Here is a 12,806-nt window from a genome sequence, read left to right as displayed (position 1 = left end):
GCCGGTGAGCGGTGAACCTGCCTGATCTCGACACCGGGCGCTGCTCGTCGCCTTGCCTTGGTACCTGTTTTCTCGAACAGATCATTTCCTCGAGACCATATCGGATAACGCTTTCCATCGGAGGTGTAAGTGGCTTTGGTGCCTTCGTTTCGTGGAACCATTTGCGTTGTAGCGACTGTCATTTGTGGGATGGTTGGTTTGTCTAGTATATGTGTTGATGAAGTAAGAGGAGCCGGCAAGGTCTAAGACCGGAAGGAGACCTGCAGTCAATACTTCCTTCAGCATATCAGCGTCCCCGAAAGATGTAGTGACTATAAGCTATTGAAAATATTAGGTCATTGTCTAGTTCTAATTTGCTGCATACAAAACTTAAACAATTCAGTTACATAGCAGACCTATGTAAGGAAGTTAAGGTGCACAAAACCTAGTTTGTGCTGAATTTGTATAAGGTAATGTTATCTTGAAATTTCTCCATTTCACCTTTGTACACATTATCGGTTTTAATCATGTGTGGAAATATTGTTTGGGCACTATGAGGGTGTAAAGGTCTGAACTATATTTTTATAATTGGATTTGTGTACATTTCTTAGTTTAAATGTTTTAAAGCAAAGTTGTGCATTCGAATAACGAGATAGATAGTATCTCGTTGCCCCCATGAACCATGGACCTTGCCGTTGGTGGGGAGGCTTGCGTGCCTCAGCGATACAGATAGCCCTACCGAAGGTGCAACCACAACGGAGGGGTATCTGTTGAGAGGCCAGACAAACATGTGGTTCCTGAAGAGAGGCAGCAGCCTTTTCAGTAATTGCAGGGGCAACAGTCTGGATGATTGACTGATCTGGCCTTGCAACATTAACCAAAACGACCTTGCTGTGCTGGTACTGCGAACGGCTGAAAGCACGGGGAAACTACAGCCGTAATTTTTCCCGAGGACATGCAGCTTTACTGTATGATTAAATGATGATGGCGTTCTCTTGGGTAAAATATTCCGAAGGTAAAATAGTCCCCCATTCGGATCTCCGGGAGGGGACTACTCAGGAGGACGTCGTTATCAGGAGAAAGAAAACTGGCGTTCTACGGATCGGAGCGTGGAATGTCAGATCCCTTAATCGGGCAGGTAGGTTACAAAATTTAAAAAGGGAAATGGATAGGTTAAAGTTAGATATAGTGGAAATTAGTGAAGTTCGGTGGCAGGAGGAACAAGACTTTTGGTCAGGTGAATACAGGGTTATAAAAAAATCAAATAGGGTAATGCAGAAGTAGGTTTAATAACGAATAAAAAAAATAGGAGTGCGGGTAAGCTACTACGAACAGCGTAGTGAACGCATTATTGTGGAAACTAAAGGAACCAGAGGTTGTACAGAGTTTCAAGGAGAGCATAAGGGAGCAATTGACAGGAATGGGGGAAAGAAATACAATAGAAGAAGAATGGGTAGCTTTGAGGGATGAAGTAGTGAAGGCAGTAGAGAATCAAGTAGGTAAAAAGACGAGGGCTAGTAGAGATCCTTGGGTAACAGAAGAAATATTGAATTTAATTGACGAAAAGAGAAAATATAAAAATGCAGTAAATCAAGCAGGCAAAAAGGAATACAAACGTCTCAAAAGTACAGTAGTACAAGTTTATATGCCAACTAGCTCTGCAGATGATGAAGAAATTGATGAAATGTATGATGAGATAAAAGAAATTATTCAGATAGTGAAGGTGACGAAAATTTAATAGTTATGGGTGACTGGAATTCGGTAGTAGTAAAAGGGAGAGAAGGAAACGTAGTAGGTGAATGTGGACTGTGGCAAAGAAATAAAAGAGGAAGCCGCCTGGTAGAATTTTCCATAGAGCACAACTTAATCATAGCTAACACTTCGTTCAAGAATCATAAAAGAAGGCTGTATACATGGAAGAAGCCTGGAGATACTGACATGTTTCAGATAGTTTATATAATGGTACGACAGAGATTTAGGAACCAGGTTTTAAATTGTAAGACATTTCCAGGGGCAGATGTGCACTCTGACCACAATCTGTTGGTTATGGCCTGTAGATTAAAAATGAAGAAACTGCAAAAAGGTGGGAATTTAAGGAGATGGGACATGGATAAACTAAAGGAACCAGAGGTTGTACAGAGTTTCAAGGAGAGCATAAGGGAGCAATTGACAGGAATGGGGGAAAGAAATACAATAGAAGAAGAATGGGTAGCTTTGAGGGATGAAGTCGTGAAGGCAGCAGAGAATCAAGTAGGTAAAAAGACGAGGGCTAGTAGAGATCCTTGGGTAACAGAAGAATTATTGAATTTAATTTGTGAAAGGAGAAAATATAAAAATGCAGTAAATGAAGCAGGCAAAAAGGAATACAAACGTCTCAAAAATGAGATCGACAGGAAGTGCAAAATGGCTAAGCAGGGATGGCTAGAGCACAAATGTAAGGATGTAGAAGCTTATCTCACTAGGGGTGAGATAGATACTGCCTACAGGAAAATTAAAGAGACCTTTGGAGAGAAGAGAACCACGTGTATGAATATCAAGAGCTCATATGGAAACCCAGTTCTAAGCAAAGAAGGGAAGGCAGAAAGGTGGAAGGAGTATATAGAAGGTTTATACAAGGGCGATGTACTTGAGAACAATATTATGGAAATGGAAGAGCATGAAGATGAAGATGAAATGGGAGATAAGATACTGTGTGAAGAGTTAGACAGAGCATTGAAAGACCTGAGTCGAAACAAGGCCCCCAGAGTAGACAACATTCCATTAGAGCTATTGACGGCCTTGGGAGAGCCAGTCCTGACAAAACTCTACCATCTGGTGAGCAAGACGTACGAGACAGGCGAAATACCCTCAGACTTCAAGAAGAATATAATAATTCCAATCCCAAAGAAAGCAGTTGCTGTCAGATTTGAAAATTACCGAACTATCAGTTTAATAAGTCACAGTTGCAAAATACTATCGCGAATTCCTTACAGACGAATGGAAAAACTGGTAGATGCGGACCTCGGCGAGGATCAGTTTGGATTCCGTAGAAATGTTGGAACACGTGAGGCAATACTGACCTTACGACTTATCTTAGAAGAAAGATTAAGAAAAGGCAAACCTACGTTTCTAGCATTTGCAGACTTAGAGAAAGCTTTTGACAATGTTGAGTGGAATACTCTCTTTCAAATTCTTAATGTCGAGTGAATTGGGTGGTTATGAACACATAGTTAATAGTTTGTTTCATTTACGTGTGTATGAAATTGCACCGCAATGTCAAATAAATTGACTGCGTGTATTGCACATATCTGGTAACATTCACAATATGCGCTTGCGTTCAGTATGAAACAATGTTTCTTTAAGAAGAATATTTGCTTTGCGGTATATAGGTGGTCACCAATGTGTTTTTAATAAAATATTTAGTTCAACGAATGTGTCTCATATGATATAAATTGGAACAGTATTGGTGGAGATAGGTGTCCGATGGCATGTATTTTACCTCTAAGAAGCACACAGCTACTCACAAGAAAATATGGGTCAAATCGTCCTTTTAACATGTAGACACTTAATACAATAGTTGCTTTTTGCAGTGTATAAGACTCTTTATTTTTGAACAATCAACAGTTGATTTCCCTGTTTCAGCTCACGTAAATCTGGGAGGATACACAAATGTGAAACAGCTTTCCTAATCCCTTTGTGATACGCTGGATTCTAGCCTATGTCGTATTTCCACATAAACTTTAGTAGATTAACCTGCATCTAGGTAGTAAGTTGGTTCAAGGGGAAATAAAGCTTTATTCTCATAGGGCAATGTTTTCTTATGATGTACAACTACGCAGCCTGGTCCGAGACGCTTGCTTGGCAGTGTTAGCGGCGCAAATTCCGTTTCAAGCCACCATGCTCTCAAATTGTAGGACATTTGTAGATTATTTTTACGACAGGTTTCAACTTCAATATTAACAAGTGTTATATCCCTGTAATTATCTTCTCAAGAGCTATCGAAAGCTGTTGTAGAAGGTATATGGTTCCATGAAAAAAAACTTGCTTCAATATATCCATTGATATCACCTCTAGTAATATTAACCAAACAAAAAGTACGTGCGCTTCGAGGCTCTTAAATGTCCCGAAAATCGCGATCCGATATGTGTAACCGTTCACAAAATAAATGGGTTGTTACGTCTTCTGTGACTCATGCTTTTCATATAAACTTTTCCTTTTTTTAGGATATAGACTAAGAAAATAATAAATGAATGATTAAGTATTGATGATTTGCACGGTTGTAATACATATGTTGTAAGAATTACGTGTGAATGGGAAAAAACTGCCGACATGACTCGAGCCAGAGACCTCGAATTTTTAAAATCAACAGCCTACTCGTTCGGCTGCAGACTCCGTTAACACTAATGTTCTTGCAGGGTAGGCTTATATTAGCAACCCTGAAATTTTTGAACACGATTTTCTCAAACAGCTGAGAGTAGCGTCGTCCTGTTTACCTACGCACAAGTTCTAGGCGTGCCCTACACACTCTGCCATTGTGAATCGAAGCGGTGAGGGGAAGTATGTACTGCTCTTTGTCATCTCAAGTGCCGAGGTCGTTTGTTAGCGGCTCGGCCGAGCTGCGATGAGCTGGTGTCTGTACCATTACCTGTGATGGATGATGGTTGGCAGCTGGTTGGTATGAGGTAGCGACGGTGCAACGACAGTGGGGATCCGCCGGTAAAACTCAATAGATCCAGGAAGAAGTTCAAGAGTTGGCTTGTTGGTTTTTGGAGAGGTGACCAAACAGCGAAGTCATCTGCCCCATGCGATTATTAAAGGATGGGTAACGAAGTCAGCCGAGCCTTTCCAAAGAAACCATCACGGCATTTGCCTGAAGCGATCTAGCGAAATCACAGAAAACCTAAATCAGGATGGCAGGACTCTTTCTTTGAATATCCGTACTACCGAATGCGAGTCCAGTGTGCTAACCACTGCGCCACCTCGCTCGTTAAGCTCCAGAGTGCAACTTGGAGTAGGAGTGAATCGTTTGGAAGCAGCAAGTCCCTAGGGGTGTGGACCATCAACACTTGTTGCTGCCAACTGTTAACACGAGGCATCGTTTGGCCACAGCAGCAGACGGTGTTGGCCTTCGTGCGTCCAGAGGACACGGCAGCTGGGAGGCAGTAAGTGTTTACGGTGGAGCGATTTCCGATTCAGCGAGTGCAAGACTGAGCGTAAGAGTGACTTGTGCCAATTTGCTGCGCTAACCTTTGGGCCTGTGGTGGTTTTAACGTGCTGCAAAGATTTTGAATTTATAAGGCGGCGGGCCGCTATTGGGTCTCTAATTTGGGGAGCAGTTCTTTTCTAAATGTATTGCAGCTTGAGGAAGCTTGATCATGTCATACGAGGCTTGGATAACTTAAGGCTGTGAATTTTCTGAGGAACAGTGTTTAAGTGAATTAGGTGGTTCCAGTTGCCTTTTTATGAGCCTTGATAATTGGTATAGATTTGGTTGTTGTGTGACTGTGGATCATGTTGTAGCTGAAGGACCTCTATGTAAGTCTCTTAATGATTTTGCATTAAAAATTACTTCATGTATACCTCTGATACCTTCGTTCTCGGCGCTGTCAGTCCCCTTCGATAAAAAAAGGATAAGCAGCTGAGTGTGTTCATATAGGCGACAATTAACAATTTTTTCTTACTTCATGTAGTTGCTCGCTAATCGCCTGATCGAGGTAAACAAGTGTCAAGTTCATTGAGTTATTTCTGATTCTCGGAGGGCCATATATGTTTTGTTTCCTCTTCTTATCGAATAATTTAACGTATGAATGAGAGTGTTAAATAAACTTTCAATGTATATATTCGTGGGAGTAAGGTCACAGTATAGACAACTTCAGGAGCCACTTAGAGGGTAAGAAAGAAATTTCTCTTTGTCTTGGTCAGACCTTTTGCATTGGTTCGCACAATAATAAAAGGCTGGTTGTCTGGTCACTTCCGCTGCAGGACAAGCCCTGTTTCTCGGAGCGCGAGCTCGCCTCTGTTCCGTGATGGTTAAGGCTGACTGCATATAACAAACAGTTCCTCTTCAATACTAAGATTCTGTTCTGTGTTTTGAGATCCATTCAAAGTTAATTATCTCTTTCATCGTTCGTAATTTATTACTGCGTGTGAGAAATTTTACTTTATAGTCAGCGACTGTTAAATATATTAGGAACCAGCGGTGTGTAGGCTATTGTTGAACTGTTTACTCGGACACGTGGAGCTGTGTTAAGTGTATTTGTGATTCAGTTCATTTAGGTTATTGTTTCTTTCGCTAGAAGATTTATATTGCGTATGATTTAAGTGATATTTTGACTGGATTTCAAACAGTTCGTCTCTTCTGATGATTTTCTTATTTGGTATTTGCTTGTTTACGTTACCACGTGTCAGCGTTTAGATCTATGAGTCTTAACCTCGTAGACCTGGTTTCCTTATAATGAATTCTGTTGAAACTCATTCCTCCATTTAAAATTCCCAACTATATTTTGTTTGTGAGGACCATGTGGTCATTTTCTAATGAGAAGGTTCACAGCGCCAGAGCGTATCTGAATTAATTGCGATTCTTATTTAAGCTTCATTTCTTAACAATTCATTTGAATAGTAATTTTGTGGTTTTATCCTGCGTGTTAAAAATTCTAGGGAACAGCCCCTCTTGCTAACCAAGTGCGCTCTGGGGAAGGTATTTAGTTCTTTTCCTTCCTATTGAGCTCTGAAGTCCTTGCGAAGATAATTGGTTGTGATTAAACCAACCTTTGATCATACTTCTCTTATAGATTATAGACCTTTAGGGGGACACAGGAATAAAGTTCTAGATTTCATTAATCGGCATCGTAGTAGAGTGCAGGAAACAGCTATCATCATTTCACTTTCTGTAGATACTCGTGTACAGAATTAAGTTTACTGAACCAAACAACTCTTCTTTTCCAGAGTTCATGTTTACAGCCCCGCTCTTAAAATTCCACTCCATGCTTCATCCAAGTCTGATCTAGGTTTCACCCTACTGCAAGCCACTTCTGTGACAGTTTTATTGATGCAATAGTTAACCATTCATGATTAATTGTAAAGATACCCCTCATAATAGTTTACCCTTCGTATTCGAAATTAAGTACAAGGATACTGAAACCTGGTACCAAGGAAGGCAGGATTGGGTTGCGATTGTGGACGGTGCCATAATCAATTACTGTTGCTTAGTTTACTTTTTGAATCACGAAAACATTATTTGGAAACAACAAATAAAAGGTGACAATAAATTAATACGTGTTCCACAGCTGAAGGCCTTAATGACAATAAATTCAAACTATTTTTCTGCTGAAGGCCCCATTAGTGATAATTTGAATTTGTTTCACGGCTGAAGACCTGATTAGCAATCTTGAAAACCAGTTAAACTACTTCAACCAGCAATTACAGTTATTACAATATTTTTAAAAGAACAGTCATCAAAATCTCACTGCTAGAATACAGTTGTCAAATTAATATTTGAAAACAATTAACACCCACGGTTGAAGGCTTTGATGTCAACAAACTCAAACTATTTTTCGGCTGAAGGCACCAATGTTAATAATTTAAAAACTGTTACACGGCTGAAGGCCTGAATAGCAATCTTCTAAGAACCAGTTAACTTCTTCAACTTGCAATTGCAGTTATTAAAATATTTTTTAAAGAACAATCATCAAGTCTCACTGCTAGAATACAAATGTCTAATTAAAATTTTAAGACAAATAACACTCACAGCTGAAGGCCTTAATGACAACAAAATTCAAACTACTTCTCGGCTTAAGGCTCCAATAGCAATAATGTAAAACTGCAAGCAGCAACACGCAAGCAAGTGGCGAGATCTCACAGTGGTGGAGGTATCACTACTTGAATTAAGGCCCACTCAAACTTCCTGGGTCCGATTGAGCACATGGCTGTATCCCTCCCGACTACAGCCCTTCCATACGGTAGTGCATGCGTGCCACCAACGGTCCCGGCGCGTTCTCGCGCTGCGAGGACCTGGCTGCTTGTCGTCCCCAAACGAAGTGCTGACTCACACGACACAGAAACACCACAACGTCGTCCCAAAGATAGTACCACCGTTACTAGATATCGATAACTGCCGCTGCTTCCACTAGCGGACAGACAATGCTTGAAAACGGAGTGTCGCCACTCAACACAAGAAGACGACAACCGTAACTATACCAACTAAACGATGCCAACCTAGCAACGGCACCAACGGGAGCCGCAGCGTGGCTCAGATACCTGTCATCGTCCTTGTTGTTGGGTCGTGTTTCTTTAAGATATCGATTGTATGCTGGGTAACCATTGCTACCTTGTTCTTTGGTGTGCGTTGTTGCAGATTACAATGAGTTCCCCATTTTGTAAAGTTTGTCTCTGTGGACGAAGTATTTATATTGATAGACGTATGTATATTATGTTAATATTTCCTTATTATACAGGGTGATTCAAAAAGAATACCACAACTTTAGGAATTTAAAACTCTGCAACGACAAAAGGCAGAGCTAAGCACTATCTGTCGGCGAATTAAAGGAGCTATAAAGTTTCATTTAGTTGTACATTTGTTCGCTTGAGGCCTGAACGTCAACTACCCGAGGAGATGGATCGGCCGCTAGGCAGCCCGTGAAAGAGCACTTTATCACTGGCCTCCAAGAAGCCCTGATCTTACCCCCTGCGATTTTTTCTTATGGGGGTATGTTAAGGATAGGGTGTTTTGGCCACCTCTCCCAGCCACCATTGATGATTTGAAACCAGAAATAACAGCAGCTATCCAAACTGTTACGCCTGATATGCTACAGAGAGTGTGGAATGAGTTGGAGTATCAGGTTGATATTGCTCGAGTGTCTGGAGGGGGCCATATTGAACATCTCTGAACTTGTTTTTCAGTGAAAAAAACCTTTTTAAATACTCTTTGTAATGATGTATAACAGAAGGTTATATTATGTTTCTTTCATTAAATATACATTAAAGTTGTGGTATTCTTTTTGAATCACCCTGTATATTCGTTTGCGTCTATTTAAGATTTTTAGCATATTTTCCTGAACTCTTACATACGGTGTTAAATCATATGGAAATTTGAGCACGAATTCCTAATTTATTTTGTCTGCTGTATGCATTCTGCTGATTGGATGGTTCGTACGACACTGTCTCCCTTGGAGTAACAGCTAAGTGAACTGAGTATATATTTAAGTAATTGTTCAATCTGCAGACGATAGGACGTAGCTACCGTAAATTAACTTATCAAAGCCGTATAATACTTTCTGATCCCACTGTGTAGAAAAATCATTAACTTGTACAGCTTATTATTTACTTTAGATGATGGGGAAGTTAATGAACTTTCATCAGTAAAGTAATTCTACTTCCATCTGACGACATTTGTAAGCAACTACATAAATAACACACATACTTTCTATTTGTATGACTTGATACGTTACCCCTCTGCTAATTTCAGTTTGGAGCATTTACTTTCAATAATCATTCAAAGTTACAGCAATGTATGATGGTCCCCTGCTCAAAAAAAAAAAAAAAAAAAAAAAAAAAAAAAAAAAAAAAAAAGAAAAGAAAAGAAACCAGGGAAGGGAAATGATAAGTTACATTCTCAATCACATGGACTTTCATGACCCGAAATAACCTGAGATTGGAAGCAAAGTTTTCTTGTTGGAAGTTGTCTCCAATCAGTCACGAGAGAGCACAAAAAATATTAATGAAAGAAAGTGAAGATGTTTATCCATTCCGAAGGGCTGCTTCACTGGTTATCAGAGATCCCTTGTGACAAAATATGTAACATCATAAATACCACTAAACAAACACAGACAGCTGTCGCTGAAGGAAAGAGGCAAGTTCAAGGGATGATTAGAATGAAGGAAAGACGTTTAGGGTTCAACGTCCTGTCGATGAAGTAGTCACTAAAGACAGAGCAGCAAGGAAGGAAGCCGTCTGTATCCTTTCCGTATCATTCCGGTATTTGCATTAAGCGAGTTACGAAAACCACAACAGATCAAATTCAGGGTTGACGGACGTATATTTTAGCCACATAGAATATATAGTGCTATTAAAACTTTTGCGTTGGCAGAAGAGACAACACCGTGTTACGAGTGGAGGCCTAAATGCAGGCGTTTTAGCTCACGCAGGCAGGCGTGAAGAGAGAAGAACTACACTGACGTGAGGTCTGGCACATGACAATGAATGAGAATTCAGAAAGCGGACATAATTAGTTTGGCACTTAACTTTAATCCATTAATTTGAACGTCGCTCTTGACGGTACATGATTCACAATATTATCTGTTCAGAATACATTCCTGAAGATATAAATTGTAGTAACTGAATATGGCGCCTTGCTAGGTCGTAGCAAATGACGTAGCTGAAGGCTAAGCTAAACTATCGTCTCTGCAAATGAGAGCGTATGTAGACAGTGAACCATTTCTAGCAAAGTCGACTATACAATTGGGGCGAGAGCTAGGGAGTCTCTCTAGACTAGACCTGCCGTGTGGCGGCGCTCGGTCTGCAATCACTGATAGTGGCGACACGCGGGTCCGACGTATACTAACGGACAGCGGCCGATTTAAAGGCTACCGCCTAGCAAAGTGGTGTCTGGCGGTGACACCACAAAAACTGTAACACCAGGAAGAATAACAAATCACGAACTTTTACTTTTTGTGAGTATATGTTGTGGCCAAAGTACGAAGCTGGCCAAAGCGAGAAGTTGCCATTCAAGTCCGGATCTGGCCAGAGTCCATCTAAAATGACATGCCATTATTCCACCTTTCCTCATTTTTGAGATTTGGCCTAGCAATTCGCGAAACAGCGTGGATCCATTGGCCAAAGTCAGAAGAGGGAAGCTGTACCAATCTGAAGTTCCACTTTATTAATCTCATTTATTACAATTAGTCATCACTTATTACAACAAGATGAACTTTCAGTATAATTGGAATTCCACAACAGCTTAGTATTTAGGCATTTGAAGCGATTTATTGCGCTTTTAGTAGAGCAATTGAATCGATCGTATTCTTGACCGCTGGTGAATGGCTGGGAAGAAGAGATTGTTTATATCGATTTTTCTTCTGTTACAACGGATTCCAGCTTGCGGAGTTTCTCGTGCAGAATGGTAAACACACTGTGTGATGTCTCCGGACAATACATTTGTTAATTCTGTGCAATATATGCCATAAACATTTATCTGTGTTCTTATATTTCATTTCTGTATGAATAATTAGCGATTATGTGGATTCTGTATAAAAGAAATAACCATTTTGCATTTTTTGTTTGTATAATATTATGTATGTAAATTTTTCAAATAACGTCTGTGGTCAGCGAGTGTGGGAACCGATGCACACAAAGATATGTATTAACATATTAAACTGCTTATAAACGGTGAAGGCTTGGACTTAACTGTCTATGTCTTCTCGCAGCCGTGAATGTTGTATGAGTCTCTGACGCTCTCTCGAACGCTTAGTTCCTTTCATTTGGTTTTTGATCGAGAAAGACTCCATTGGGCATTAATGTATAAGAAAAGTTGTGTACTTAGAATTTTATGTTAATTTTGAATATAGAAATTGTTAACAATACTTGTAATAATTTGTAGTCGGTTGCCCAGTATTTCATCCCACATTTTTAGCCCTCTTCAGCGAATTTAGCAGTTTTTGTGACACAATGCTGCTCCATGATCGCAGGAGCCGCTGCCACGGCAAATTCAGACTAAAATTGAATTGAAGCAGTTTTGCTGCCACTAAGCGTGTAGGTAATTGTACATTAATATTATATCTTTCAGCTTTCCAGAGACCACAGAGGAGAATTGCAAATTTTATTATGTCATTTTCAGATGGACATGGGCAACTGTCAGTACAATTTTAGTGACGTAAATAATTTACGTCAATCAGATAGTTAAAGCTTTACTTGTGTGAGATCAAAGACTGCTGTGTTGAAATCTGATCTGGCTAATAATATTAAAATCGTTTTCATTTTTAGTTTCATGCTCTCGTGTTAGCCGTGGCAATAATTAATGTTCAAATATTAAAAAAATCAACTGCAGCTTTTATGTCTGGGACGCAATGCATACTGTAACTTCTGTACGTGTAATAAGAGTAATTTTCAGTGCATTTCAGAGACTAAAATAGAGAAAGACATGTTTAATCTCGTAATCACTTACACTAATGATACAGTGTTTCATTTCTAACAAGCCATATCAGAGTTATGAGAACATATTTTTGCAAATTAACGATCATACATTTACAGTTCACAGCTGGAAATCTTTTAGTGTTGTGCGTACCCCCCACATAATAGGTCAGAGTGCACGTTAGATTTTCAACTACAGAAACCAGTAGTGAGAACTGCATTTTATATTTTGTGTTTGCAACGATAATCAACATTTGGTTTACTTAAAGTGCCATGCAATATGATCTGTATTGTAGCCAAAGATCATAAAAGTTCAATCCTTGATTTTATTACTACCAAGCAAAAGGATAATATTCTTTTACAATCAATTAAACTGTTTATAAAATCAAAGTGCACGGGGAAACGTAACAACTTCTGGAGTCGAGATGCCTTAGAACGTCATTCTCCCTTCCTAATTTGTTGAAAGCACCCTTGACGTTCATGACAATTGCAAAAACGCTTCTCGAAACACCACAATCTCTATCAACAACTGGCATACAGATGCAAACATTGTCTCCAATTTTGCACGTGGGTATTTGGCACCTGAATTTTTAAGCATTTTCTAATTTTGTGTTTGCAAACTGACAGGAACTAGTTTTCCTGATTTATTGTTTATTTTGACGTAGTATGCAAGTAATTTTTTTCTCCATACCTTCAGTCTGCTTATTTCACAAATTGCAGGTATT

Source organism: Schistocerca gregaria, chromosome 2 (assembly GCF_023897955.1).
Source record: "Schistocerca gregaria isolate iqSchGreg1 chromosome 2, iqSchGreg1.2, whole genome shotgun sequence".
Lineage (NCBI taxonomy): Eukaryota > Metazoa > Arthropoda > Insecta > Orthoptera > Acrididae > Schistocerca > Schistocerca gregaria.
Note: the sequence above shows the minus strand (reverse complement) of the source record.